The sequence below is a fragment of the Ascaphus truei genome, chromosome 1, assembly GCF_040206685.1.
Source record: "Ascaphus truei isolate aAscTru1 chromosome 1, aAscTru1.hap1, whole genome shotgun sequence".
Taxonomy (NCBI): Eukaryota; Metazoa; Chordata; class Amphibia; order Anura; family Ascaphidae; genus Ascaphus; species Ascaphus truei.
In genome coordinates, this window is record NC_134483.1 from 165,451,785 (window position 1) to 165,465,604 (window position 13,820).

Below are 13,820 nucleotides of genomic sequence, written 5' to 3' on the forward strand. Positions count from 1 at the left end.
GCACACTGGGTCACTGTATGAGACTGCCATGCCTGGTGCAGCAGCACACTGGGTCACTGTATGAGACTGCCATGCCTGGTGCAGCAGCACACTGGGTCACTGTATGAGACTGCCATGCCTGGTGCAGAAGCAGCACACTGGGTCACTGTATGAGACTGCCATGCCCGGTGCAGCAGCAGCACACTGGGTCACTGTATGAGACTGCCATGCCTGGTGCAGCAGCACACTACTGTAGGTCACTGTATGAGACTGCCATGCCTGGTGCAGCAGCAGCACACTGGGTCACTGTATGAGACTCACACTGGGTCACTGTATGAGACTGCCATGCCCGGTGCAGCAGCAGCACACTGGGTCACTGTATGAGACTGCCATGCCTGGTGCAGCAGCAGCACACTGGGTCACTGTATGAGACTGCCATGCCTGGTGCAGCAGCAGCACACTGGGTCACTGTATGAGACTGCCATGCCTGGTGCAGCAGCAGCACACTGGGTCACTGTATGAGACTGCCATGCCTGGTACAGCAGCAGCACACTGGGTCACTGTATGAGACTGCCATGCCTGGTGCAGCAGCACACTGGGTCACTGTATGAGACTGCCATGCCTGGTGCAGCAGCAGCACACTGGGTCACTGTATGAGACTGCCATGCCTGGTGCAGCAGCACACTGGGTCACTGTATGAGACTACCATGCCTGGTGCAGCAGCAGCACACTGGGTCACTATATGAGACAGCCATGCCTGGTGCAGCAGCAGCACACTGGGTCACTGTATGAGACTGCCATGCCCAGTGTAGCAGCAGCACACTGGGTCACTGTATGAGACTGCCATGCCCGGTGCAGCAGCACACTGGGTCACTGTATGAGACTGCCATGCCTGGTGCAGCAGCAGCACACTGGGTCACTGTATGAGACTGCCATGCCCGGTGCAGCAGCAGCACACTGGGTCACTGTATGAGACTGCCATGCCCGGTGCAGCAGCAGCACACTGGGTCACTGTATGAGACTGCCATGCCCGGTGCAGCAGCAGCACACTGGGTCACTGTATGAGACTGCCATGCCCGGTGCAGCAGCACACTGGGTCACTGTATGAGACTGCCATGCCCGGTGCAGCAGCAGCACACTGTGTCACTAAATGAGACTGCCATGCCTGGTGCAGCAGCAGCACACTGGGTCACTGTATGAGACTGCCATGCCTGGTACAGAAGCAGCACACTGGGTCACTGTATGAGACTGCCATGCCTGGTGCAGCAGCACACTGGGTCACTATATGAGACTGCCATGCCTGGTGCAGCAGCCGCACACTGGGTCACTGTATGAGACTGCCATGCCTGGTGCAGCAGCAGCACACTAGGTCACTGTATGAGACTGCCATGCCTGGTGCAGCAGCAGCACACTGGGTCACTGTATGAGACTGCCATGCCTGGTGCAGCAGCAGCACACTGGGTCACTGTATGAGACTGCCATGCCCGGTGTAGCAGCAGCACACTGGGTCACTGTATGAGACTGCCATGCCCGGTGTAGCAGCAGCACACTGAGTCACTGTATGAGACTGCCATGCCTGGTGCAGCAGCAGCACACTGGGTCACTGTATGAGACTGCCATGCCTGGTGCAGCAGCAGCAGCACACTGGGTCACTGTATGAGACTGCCATGCCCGGTGTAGCAGCAGCACACTGGGTCACTGTATGAGACTGCCATGCCCGGTGTAGCAGCAGCACACTGGGTCACTGTATGAGACTGCCATGCCTGGTGCAGCAGCAGCACACTGGGTCACTGTATGAGACTGCCATGCCTGGTGCAGCAGCAGCAGCACACTGGGTCACTGTATGAGACTGCCATGCCTGGTGCAGCAGCAGCAGCACACTGGGTCACTGTATGAGACTGCCATGCCTGGTGCAGCAGCAGCACACTGGGTCACTGTATGAGACTGCCATGCCTGGCGCAGCAGCAGCACACTGGGTCACTGTATGAGACTGCCATGCCTGGCGCAGCAGCACACTGGGTCACTGTATGAGACTGCCATGCCTGGTGCAGAAGCAGCACACTGGGTCACTGTATGAGACTGCCATGCCTGGTGCAGCAGCAGCAGCACACTGGGTCACTGTATGAGACTGCCATGCCTGGAGCAGAAGCAGCACACTGGGTCACTGTATGAGACTGCCATGCCTGGTGCAGCAGCACACTGGGTCACTGTATGAGACTGCCATGCCTGGTGCAGAAGCAGCACACTGGGTCACTGTATGAGACTGCCATGCCCGGTGCAGCAGCAGCACACTGGGTCACTGTATGAGACTGCCATGCCTGGTGCAGCAGCACACTACTGTAGGTCACTGTATGAGACTGCCATGCCTGGTGCAGCAGCAGCACACTGGGTCACTGTATGAGACTGCCATGCCTGGTGCAGCAGCAGCAGCACACTGGGTCACTGTATGAGACTGCCATGCCCGGTGCAGCAGCAGCACACTGGGTCACTGTATGAGACTGCCATGCCTGGTGCAGCAGCAGCACACTGGGTCACTGTATGAGACTGCCATGCCTGGTGCAGCAGCAGCACACTGGGTCACTGTATGAGACTGCCATGCCTGGTGCAGCAGCAGCACACTGGGTCACTGTATGAGACTGCCATGCCTGGTACAGCAGCAGCACACTGGGTCACTGTATGAGACTGCCATGCCTGGTGCAGCAGCACACTGGGTCACTGTATGAGACTGCCATGCCTGGTGCAGCAGCAGCACACTGGGTCACTGTATGAGACTGCCATGCCTGGTGCAGCAGCACACTGGGTCACTGTATGAGACTACCATGCCTGGTGCAGCAGCAGCACACTGGGTCACTATATGAGACAGCCATGCCTGGTGCAGCAGCAGCACACTGGGTCACTGTATGAGACTGCCATGCCCGGTGTAGCAGCAGCACACTGGGTCACTGTATGAGACTGCCATGCCCGGTGCAGCAGCACACTGGGTCACTGTATGAGACTGCCATGCCCGGTGCAGCAGCAGCACACTGGGTCACTGTATGAGACTGCCATGCCCGGTGCAGCAGCAGCACACTGGGTCACTGTATGAGACTGCCATGCCCGGTGCAGCAGCAGCACACTGGGTCACTGTATGAGACTGCCATGCCTGGTGCAGCAGCAGCACACTGGGTCACTGTATGAGACTGCCATGCCCGGTGCAGCAGCACACTGGGTCACTGTATGAGACTGCCATGCCCGGTGCAGCAGCAGCACACTGGGTCACTGTATGAGACTGCCATGCCCGGTGCAGCAGCAGCACACTGGGTCACTGTATGAGACTGCCATGCCCGGTGCAGCAGCACACTGGGTCACTGTATGAGACTGCCATGCCCGGTGCAGCAGCAGCACACTGTGTCACTGTATGAGACTACCATGCCTGGTGCAGCAGCAGCACACTGGGTCACTATATGAGACTGCCATGCCCGGTGCAGCAGCAGCACACTGGGTCACTGTATGAGACTGCCATGCCTGGTGCAGCAGCAGCACACTGGGTCACTGTATGAGACTGCCATGCCTGGTGCAGCAGCAGCACACTGGGTCACTGTATGAGACTGCCATGCCTGGTGCAGCAGCACACTGGGTCACTGTATGAGACTGCCATGCCTGGTGCAGCAGCCGCACACTGGGTCACTGTATGAGACTGCCATGCCTGGTGCAGCAGCAGCACACTAGGTCACTGTATGAGACTGCCATGCCTGGTGCAGCAGCAGCACACTGGGTCACTGTATGAGACTGCCATGCCTGGTGCAGCAGCAGCACACTGGGTCACTGTATGAGACTGCCATGCCTGGTGCAGCAGCACACTGGGTCACTGTATGAGACGGCCATGCCTGGTGCAGCAGCAGCACACTGGGTCACTGTATGAGACTGCCATGCCCGGTGCAGCAGCAGCACACTGGGTCACTGTATGAGACTGCCATGCCTGGTGCAGCAGCAGCACACTGGGTCACTGTATGAGACTGCCATGCCCGGTGTAGCAGCAGCACACTGGGTCACTGTATGAGACTGCCATGCCCGGTGTAGCAGCAGCACACTGGGTCACTGTATGAGACTGCCATGCCTGGTGCAGCAGCAGCACACTGGGTCACTGTATGAGACTGCCATGCCTGGTGCAGCAGCAGCAGCACACTGGGTCACTGTATGAGACTGCCATGCCTGGTGCAGCAGCAGCAGCACACTGGGTCACTGTATGAGACTGCCATGCCTGGTGCAGCAGCAGCACACTGGGTCACTGTATGAGACTGCCATGCCTGGTGCAGCAGCAGCACACTGGGTCACTGTATGAGACTGCCATGCCTGGTGCAGCAGCAGCAGCAGCACACTGGGTCACTGTATGAGACTGCCATGCCTAGTTCAGCAGCACACTGGGTCACTGTATGAGACTGCCATGCCTAGTTCAGCAGCACACTGGGTCACTGTATGAGACTGCCATGCCAGGTGCAGCAGCAGCACACTGGGTCACTGTATGAGACTGCCATGCCTAGTTCAGCAGCACACTGGGTCACTGTATGAGACTGCCATGCCAGGTGCAGCAGCAGCACACTGGGTCACTGTATGAGACTGCCATGCCTGGTGCAGCAGCAGCACACTGGGTCACTGTATGAGACTGCCATGCCCGGTGCAGCAGCAGCACACTGGGTCACTGTATGAGACTGCCATGCCTCGTACAGAAGCAGCACACTGGGTCACTGTATGAGACTGCCATGCCTGGTGCAGAAGCAGCACACTGGGTCACTGTATGAGACTGCCATGCCTGGTGCAGAAGCAGCACACTGGGTCACTGTATGAGACTGCCATGCCCGGTGCAGCAGCAGCACACTGGGTCACTGTATGAGACTGCCATGCCTGGTGCAGAAGCAGCACACTGGGTCACTGTATGAGACTGCCATGCCCGGTGCAGCAGCAGCACACTGGGTCACTGTATGAGACTGCCATGCCTGGTGCAGCAGCAGCACACTGGGTCACTGTATGAGACTGCCATGCCTGGTGCAGCAGCAGCACACTGGGTCACTGTATGAGACTGCCATGCCTGGTGCAGCAGCACACTGGGTCACTGTATGAGACTGCCATGCCTGGTGCAGCAGCAGCACACTGGGTCACTGTATGAGACTGCCATGCCCGGTGTAGCAGCAGCACACTGGGTCACTGTATGAGACTGCCATGCCTGGTGCAGCAGCACACTGGGTCACTGTATGAGACTGCCATGCCTGGTGCAGCAGCAGCACACTGGGTCACTGTATGAGACTGCCATGCCTGGTGCAGCAGCAGCACACTGGGTCACTGTATGAGACTGCCATGCCCGGTGTAGCAGCAGCACACTGGGTCACTGTATGAGACTGCCATGCCCGGTGTAGCAGCAGCACACTGGGTCACTGTATGAGACTGCCATGCCTGGTGCAGCAGCAGCACACTGGGTCACTGTATGAGACTGCCATGCCTGGTGCAGCAGCAGCACACTGGGTCACTGTATGAGACTGCCATGCCCGGTGTAGCAGCAGCACACTGGGTCACTGTATGAGACTGCCATGCCCGGTGTAGCAGCAGCACACTGGGTCACTGTATGAGACTGCCATGCCTGGTGCAGCAGCAGCACACTGGGTCACTGTATGAGACTGCCATGCCTGGTGCAGCAGCAGCAGCACACTGGGTCACTGTATAAGACTGCCATGCCTGGTGCAGCAGCAGCAGCACACTGGGTCACTGTATGAGACTGCCATGCCTGGTGCAGCAGCAGCACACTGGGTCACTGTATGAGACTGCCATGCCTGGTGCAGCAGCAGCACACTGGGTCACTGTATGAGACTGCCATGCCTGGTGCAGCAGCAGCAGCAGCACACTGGGTCACTGTATGAGACTGCCATGCCTAGTTCAGCAGCACACTGGGTCACTGTATGAGACTGCCATGCCCGGTGCAGCAGCAGCACACTGGGTCACTGTATGAGACTGCCATGCCCTGTGCAGCAGCAGCACACTGGGTCACTGTATGAGACTGCCATGCCCGGTGCAGCAGCAGCACACTGGGTCACTGTATGAGACTGCCATGCCCGGTGCAGCAGCACACTGGGTCACTGTATGAGACTGCCATGCCTGGTGCAGCAGCACACTGGGTCACTGTATGAGACTGCCATGCCTGGTGCAGCAGCAGCACACTGGGTCACTGTATGAGACTGCCATGCCCGGTGCAGCAGCAGCACACTGGGTCACTGTATGAGACTGCCATGCCCGGTGCAGCAGCAGCACACTGGGTCACTGTATGAGACTGCCATGCCCGGTGCAGCAGCACACTGGGTCACTGTATGAGACTGCCATGCCTGGTGCAGCAGCAGCACACTGGGTCACTGTATGAGACTGCCATGCCCGGTGTAGCAGCAGCACACTGGGTCACTGTATGAGACTGCCATGCCTGGTGCAGCAGCAGCAGCACACTGGGTCACTGTATGAGACTGCCATGCCTGGTGCAGCAGCAGCACACTGGGTCACTGTATGAGACTGCCATGCCCGGTGCAGCAGCAGCACACTGGGTCACTGTATGAGACTGCCATGCCCGGTGCAGCAGCACACTGGGTCACTGTATGAGACTGCCATGCCTGGTGCAGCAGCAGCACACTGGGTCACTGTATGAGACTGCCATGCCCGGTGCAGCAGCAGCACACTGGGTCACTGTATGAGACTGCCATGCCTGGTGCAGCAGCAGCACACTGGGTCACTGTATGAGACTGCCATGCCTGGTGCAGCAGCAGCACACTGGGTCACTGTATGAGACAGCCATGCCCGGTGCAGCAGCAGCACACTGGGTCACTGTATGAGACTGCCATGCCTAGTTCAGCAGCACACTGGGTCACTGTATGAGACTGCCATGCCCGGTGTAGCAGCAGCACACTGGGTCACTGTATGAGACTGCCATGCCTAGTTCAGCAGCACACTGGGTCACTGTATGAGACTGCCATGCCAGGTGCAGCAGCAGCACACTGGGTCACTGTATGAGACTGCCATGCCTGGTGCAGCAGCAGCACACTGGGTCACTGTATGAGACTGCCATGCCCGGTGCAGCAGCAGCACACTGGGTCACTGTATGAGACTGCCATGCCTGGTGCAGCAGCAGCACACTGGGTCACTGTATGAGACTGCCATGCCTGGTGCAGAAGCAGCACACTGGGTCACTGTATGAGACTGCCATGCCCGGTGCAGCAGCAGCACACTGGGTCACTGTATGAGACTGCCATGCCTGGTGCAGCAGCAGCACACTGGGTCACTGTATGAGACTGCCATGCCTGGTGCAGCAGCAGCACACTGGGTCACTGTATGAGACTGCCATGCCTGGTGCAGCAGCACACTGGGTCACTGTATGAGACTGCCATGCCTGGTGCAGCAGCAGCACACTGGGTCACTGTATGAGACTGCCATGCCCGGTGTAGCAGCAGCACACTGGGTCACTGTATGAGACTGCCATGCCTGGTGCAGCAGCACACTGGGTCACTGTATGAGACTGCCATGCCTGGTGCAGCAGCAGCACACTGGGTCACTGTATGAGACTGCCATGCCTGGTGCAGCAGCAGCACACTGGGTCACTGTATGAGACTGCCATGCCCGGTGTAGCAGCAGCACACTGGGTCACTGTATGAGACTGCCATGCCCGGTGTAGCAGCAGCACACTGGGTCACTGTATGAGACTGCCATGCCTGGTGCAGCAGCAGCACACTGGGTCACTGTATGAGACTGCCATGCCTGGTGCAGCAGCAGCAGCACACTGGGTCACTGTATAAGACTGCCATGCCTGGTGCAGCAGCAGCAGCACACTGGGTCACTGTATGAGACTGCCATGCCTGGTGCAGCAGCAGCACACTGGGTCACTGTATGAGACTGCCATGCCTGGTGCAGCAGCAGCACACTGGGTCACTGTATGAGACTGCCATGCCTGGTGCAGCAGCAGCAGCAGCACACTGGGTCACTGTATGAGACTGCCATGCCTAGTTCAGCAGCACACTGGGTCACTGTATGAGACTGCCATGCCCGGTGCAGCAGCAGCACACTGGGTCACTGTATGAGACTGCCATGCCCTGTGCAGCAGCAGCACACTGGGTCACTGTATGAGACTGCCATGCCCGGTGCAGCAGCACACTGGGTCACTGTATGAGACTGCCATGCCTGGTGCAGCAGCAGCACACTGGGTCACTGTATGAGACTGCCATGCCCGGTGTAGCAGCAGCACACTGGGTCACTGTATGAGACTGCCATGCCTGGTGCAGCAGCAGCAGCACACTGGGTCACTGTATGAGACTGCCATGCCTGGTGCAGCAGCAGCACACTGGGTCACTGTATGAGACTGCCATGCCCGGTGCAGCAGCAGCACACTGGGTCACTGTATGAGACTGCCATGCCCGGTGCAGCAGCACACTGGGTCACTGTATGAGACTGCCATGCCTGGTGCAGCAGCAGCACACTGGGTCACTGTATGAGACTGCCATGCCTGGTGCAGCAGCAGCACACTGGGTCACTGTATGAGACTGCCATGCCTGGTGCAGCAGCAGCACACTGGGTCACTGTATGAGACAGCCATGCCCGGTGCAGCAGCAGCACACTGGGTCACTATATGAGACTGCCATGCCCGGTGTAGCAGCAGCACACTGGGTCACTGTATGAGACTGCCATGCCTGGTGCAGCAGCAGCACACTGGGTCACTGTATGAGACTGCCATGCCTGGTGCAGCAGCAGCACACTGGGTCACTATATGAGACTGCCATGCCCGGTGTAGCAGCAGCACACTGGGTCACTGTATGAGACTGCCATGCCTGGTGCAGCAGCAGCACACTGGGTCACTGTATGAGACTGCCATGCCTGGTGCAGCAGCAGCACACTGGGTCACTGTATGAGACTGCCATGCCTGGTGCAGCAGCAGCACACTGGGTCACTGTATGAGACTGCCATGCCCGGTGTAGCAGCAGCACACTGGGTCACTGTATGAGACTGCCATGCCCGGTGTAGCAGCAGCACACTGGGTCACTGTATGAGACTGCCATGCCTGGTGCAGCAGCACACTGGGTCACTGTATGAGACTGCCATGCCTGGTGCAGCAGCAGCACACTGGGTCACTGTATGAGACTGCCATGCCCGGTGCAGCAGCACACTGGGTCACTGTATGAGACTGCTATGCCCGGTGCAGCAGCAGCACACTGGGTCACTGTATGAGACTGCCATGCCTGGTGCAGCAGCAGCACACTGGGTCACTGTATGAGACTGCCATGCCTGGTGCAGCAGCAGCAGCACACTGGGTCACTGTATGAGACTGCCATGCCCGATGTAGCAGCAGCACACTGGGTCACTGTATGAGACTGCCATGCCTGGTGCAGCAGCACACTGGGTCACTGTATGAGACTGCCATGCCTGGTGCAGCAGCAGCACACTGGGTCACTGTATGAGACTGCCATGCCCGGTGCAGCAGCAGCACACTGGGTCACTGTATGAGACTGCCATGCCTGGTGCAGCAGCAGCACACTGGGTCACTGTATGAGACTGCCATGCCTGGTGCAGCAGCAGCAGCACACTGGGTCACTGTATGAGACTGCCATGCCTGGTGCAGCAGCAGCAGCACACTGGGTCACTGTATGAGACTGCCATGCCTGGTGCAGCAGCAGCACACTGGGTCACTGTATGAGACTGCCATGCCTGGTGCAGCAGCAGCACACTGGGTCACTGTATGAGACTGCCATGCCTGGTGCAGCAGCAGCAGCAGCACACTGGGTCACTGTATGAGACTGCCATGCCTAGTTCAGCAGCACACTGGGTCACTGTATGAGACTGCCATGCCAGGTGCAGCAGCAGCACACTGGGTCACTGTATGAGACTGCCATGCCCGGTGCAGCAGCAGCACACTGGGTCACTGTATGAGACTGCCATGCCCGGTGCAGCAGCAGCACACTGGGTCACTGTATGAGACTGCCATGCCCGGTGCAGCAGCAGCACACTGGGTCACTGTATGAGACTGCCATGCCCGGTGCAGCAGCACACTGGGTCACTGTATGAGACTGCCATGCCTGGTGCAGCAGCAGCACACTGGGTCACTGTATGAGACTGCCATGCCCGGTGCAGCAGCAGTACACTGGGTCACTGTATGAGACTGCCATGCCTGGTGCAGCAGCAGCACACTGGGTCACTGTATGAGACTGCCATGCCCGGTGTAGCAGCAGCACACTGGGTCACTGTATGAGACTGCCATGCCTGGTGCAGCAGCAGCAGCACACTGGGTCACTGTATGAGACTGCCATGCCTGGTGCAGCAGCAGCAGCACACTGGGTCACTGTATGAGACTGCCATGCCTGGTGCAGCAGCAGCACACTGGGTCACTGTATGAGACTGCCATGCCTGGTGCAGCAGCAGCACACTGGGTCACTGTATGAGACTGCCATGCCTGGTGCAGCAGCAGCAGCACACTGGGTCACTGTATGAGACTGCCATGCCTAGTTCAGCAGCACACTGGGTCACTGTATGAGACTGCCATGCCAGGTGCAGCAGCAGCACACTGGGTCACTGTATGAGACTGCCATGCCCGGTGCAGCAGCAGCACACTGGGTCACTGTATGAGACTGCCATGCCCGGTGCAGCAGCAGCACACTGGGTCACTGTATGAGACTGCCATGCCCGGTGCAGCAGCAGCACACTGGGTCACTGTATGAGACTGCCATGCCCGGTGCAGCAGCACACTGGGTCACTGTATGAGACTGCCATGCCCGGTGCAGCAGCAGCACACTGGGTCACTGTATGAGACTGCCATGCCCGGTGCAGCAGCAGCACACTGGGTCACTGTATGAGACTGCCATGCCCGGTGCAGCAGCACACTGGGTCACTGTATGAGACTGCCATGCCCGGTGCAGCAGCAGCACACTGGGTCACTGTATGAGACTGCCATGCCTGGTGCAGCAGCAGCACACTGGGTCACTGTATGAGACTGCCATGCCCGGTGCAGCAGCACACTGGGTCACTGTATGAGACTGCCATGCCCGGTGCAGCAGCACACTGGGTCACTGTATGAGACTGCCATGCCCGGTGCAGCAGCAGCACACTGGGTCACTGTATGAGACTGCCATGCCGGGTGCAGCAGCACACTGGGTCACTGTATGAGACTGCCATGCCTGGTGCAGCAGCAGCACACTGGGTCACTGTATGAGACTGCCATGCCTGGTGCAGCAGCAGCACACTGGGTCACTGTATGAGACTGCCATGCCCGGTGCAGCAGCACACTGGGTCACTGTATGAGACTGCCATGCCCGGTGCAGCAGCAGCACACTGGGTCACTGTATGAGACTGCCATGCCGGGTGCAGCAGCAGCACACTGGGTCACTGTATGAGACTGCCATGCCCGGTGCAGCAGCAGCACACTGGGTCACTGTATGAGACTGCCATGCCCGGTGCAGCAGCAGCACACTGGGTCACTGTATGAGACTGCCATGCCTGGTGCAGCAGCACACTGGGTCACTGTATGAGACTGCCATGCCGGGTGCAGCAGCACACTGGGTCACTGTATGAGACTGCCATGCCTGGTGCAGCAGCAGCACACTGGGTCACTGTATGAGACTGCCATGCCTGGTGCAGCAGCAGCACACTGGGTCACTGTATGAGACTGCCATGCCGGGTGCAGCAGCACACTGGGTCACTGTATGAGACTGCCATGCCCGGTGCAGCAGCAGCACACTGGGTCACTGTATGAGACTGCCATGCCTGGTGCAGCAGCAGCACACTGGGTCACTGTATGAGACTGCCATGCCCGGTGCAGCAGCACACTGGGTCACTGTATGAGACTGCCATGCCCGGTGCAGCAGCAGCACACTGGGTCACTGTATGAGACTGCCATGCCCGGTGCAGCAGCAGCACACTGGGTCACTGTATGAGACTGCCATGCCCGGTGCAGCAGCACACTGGGTCACTGTATGAGACTGCCATGCCCGGTGCAGCAGCAGCAGCACACTGGGTCACTGTATGAGACTGCCATGCCTGGTGCAGCAGCACACTGGGTCACTGTATGAGACTGCCATGCCTGGTGCAGCAGCAGCACACTGGGTCACTGTATGAGACTGCCATGCCTGGTGCAGCAGCAGCACACTGGGTCACTGTATGAGACTGCCATGCCCGGTGCAGCAGCAGCACACTGGGTCACTGTATGAGACTGCCATGCCTGGTGCAGCAGCAGCACACTGGGTCACTGTATGAGACTGCCATGCCCGGTGCAGCAGCAGCACACTGGGTCACTGTATGAGACTGCCATGCCTTGTGCAGCAGCAGCACACTGGGTCACTGTATGAGACTGCCATGCCCGGTGCAGCAGCAGCACACTGGGTCACTGTATGAGACTGCCATGCCTTGTGCAGCAGCAGCACACTGGGTCACTGTATGAGACTGCCATGCCCGGTGCAGCAGCAGCAGCACACTGGGTCACTGTATGAGACTGCCATGCCTGGTGCAGCAGCACACTGGGTCACTGTATGAGACTGCCATGCCTGGTGCAGCAGCAGCACACTGGGTCACTGTATGAGACTGCCATGCCTGGTGCAGCAGCAGCACACTGGGTCACTGTATGAGACTGCCATGCCCGGTGCAGCAGCAGCACACTGGGTCACTGTATGAGACTGCCATGCCTGGTGCAGCAGCAGCACACTGGGTCACTGTATGAGACTGCCATGCCCGGTGCAGCAGCAGCACACTGGGTCACTGTATGAGACTGCCATGCCTTGTGCAGCAGCAGCACACTGGGTCACTGTATGAGACTGCCATGCCTGGTGCAGCAGCAGCACACTGGGTCACTGTATGAGACTGCCATGCCCGGTGCAGCAGCAGCACACTGGGTCACTGTATGAGACTGCCATGCCTGGTGCAGCAGCACACTGGGTCACTGTATGAGACTGCCATGCCTGGTGCAGCAGCAGCACACTGGGTCACTGTATGAGACTGCCATGCCTGGTGCAGCAGCAGCACACTGGGTCACTGTATGAGACTGCCATGCCTGGTGCAGCAGCAGCACACTGGGTCACTGTATGAGACTGCCATGCCTGGTGCAGCAGCAGCACACTGGGTCACTGTATGAGACTGCCATGCCTGGTGCAGCAGCAGCACACTGGGTCACTGTATGAGACTGCCATGCCTGGTGCAGCAGCAGCACACTGGGTCACTGTATGAGACTGCCATGCCCGGTGCAGCAGCAGCACACTGGGTCACTGTATGAGACTGCCATGCCCGGTGCAGCAGCACACTGGGTCACTGTATGAGACTGCCATGCCTGGTGCAGCAGCAGCACACTGGGTCACTGTATGAGACTGCCATGCCTGGTGCAGCAGCACACTGGGTCACTGTATGAGACTGCCATGCCTGGTGCAGCAGCAGCACACTGGGTCACTGTATGAGACTGCCATGCCCGGTGCAGCAGCAGCACACTGGGTCACTGTATGAGACTGCCATGCCCGGTGCAGCAGCACACTGGGTCACTGTATGAGACTGCCATGCCTGGTGCAGCAGCAGCACACTGGGTCACTGTATGAGACTGCCATGCCCGGTGCAGCAGCAGCACACTGGGTCACTGTATGAGACTGCCATGCCTGGTGCAGCAGCACACTGGGTCACTGTATGAGACTGCCATGCCCGGTGCAGCAGCAGCACACTGGGTCACTGTATGAGACTGCCATGCCCGGTGCAGCAGCAGCAGCACACTGGGTCACTGTATGAGACTGCCATGCCTGGTGCAGCAGCAGCACACTGGGTCACTGTATGAGACTGCCATGCCCGGTGCAGCAGCAGCAGCACACTGGGTCACTGTATGAGAC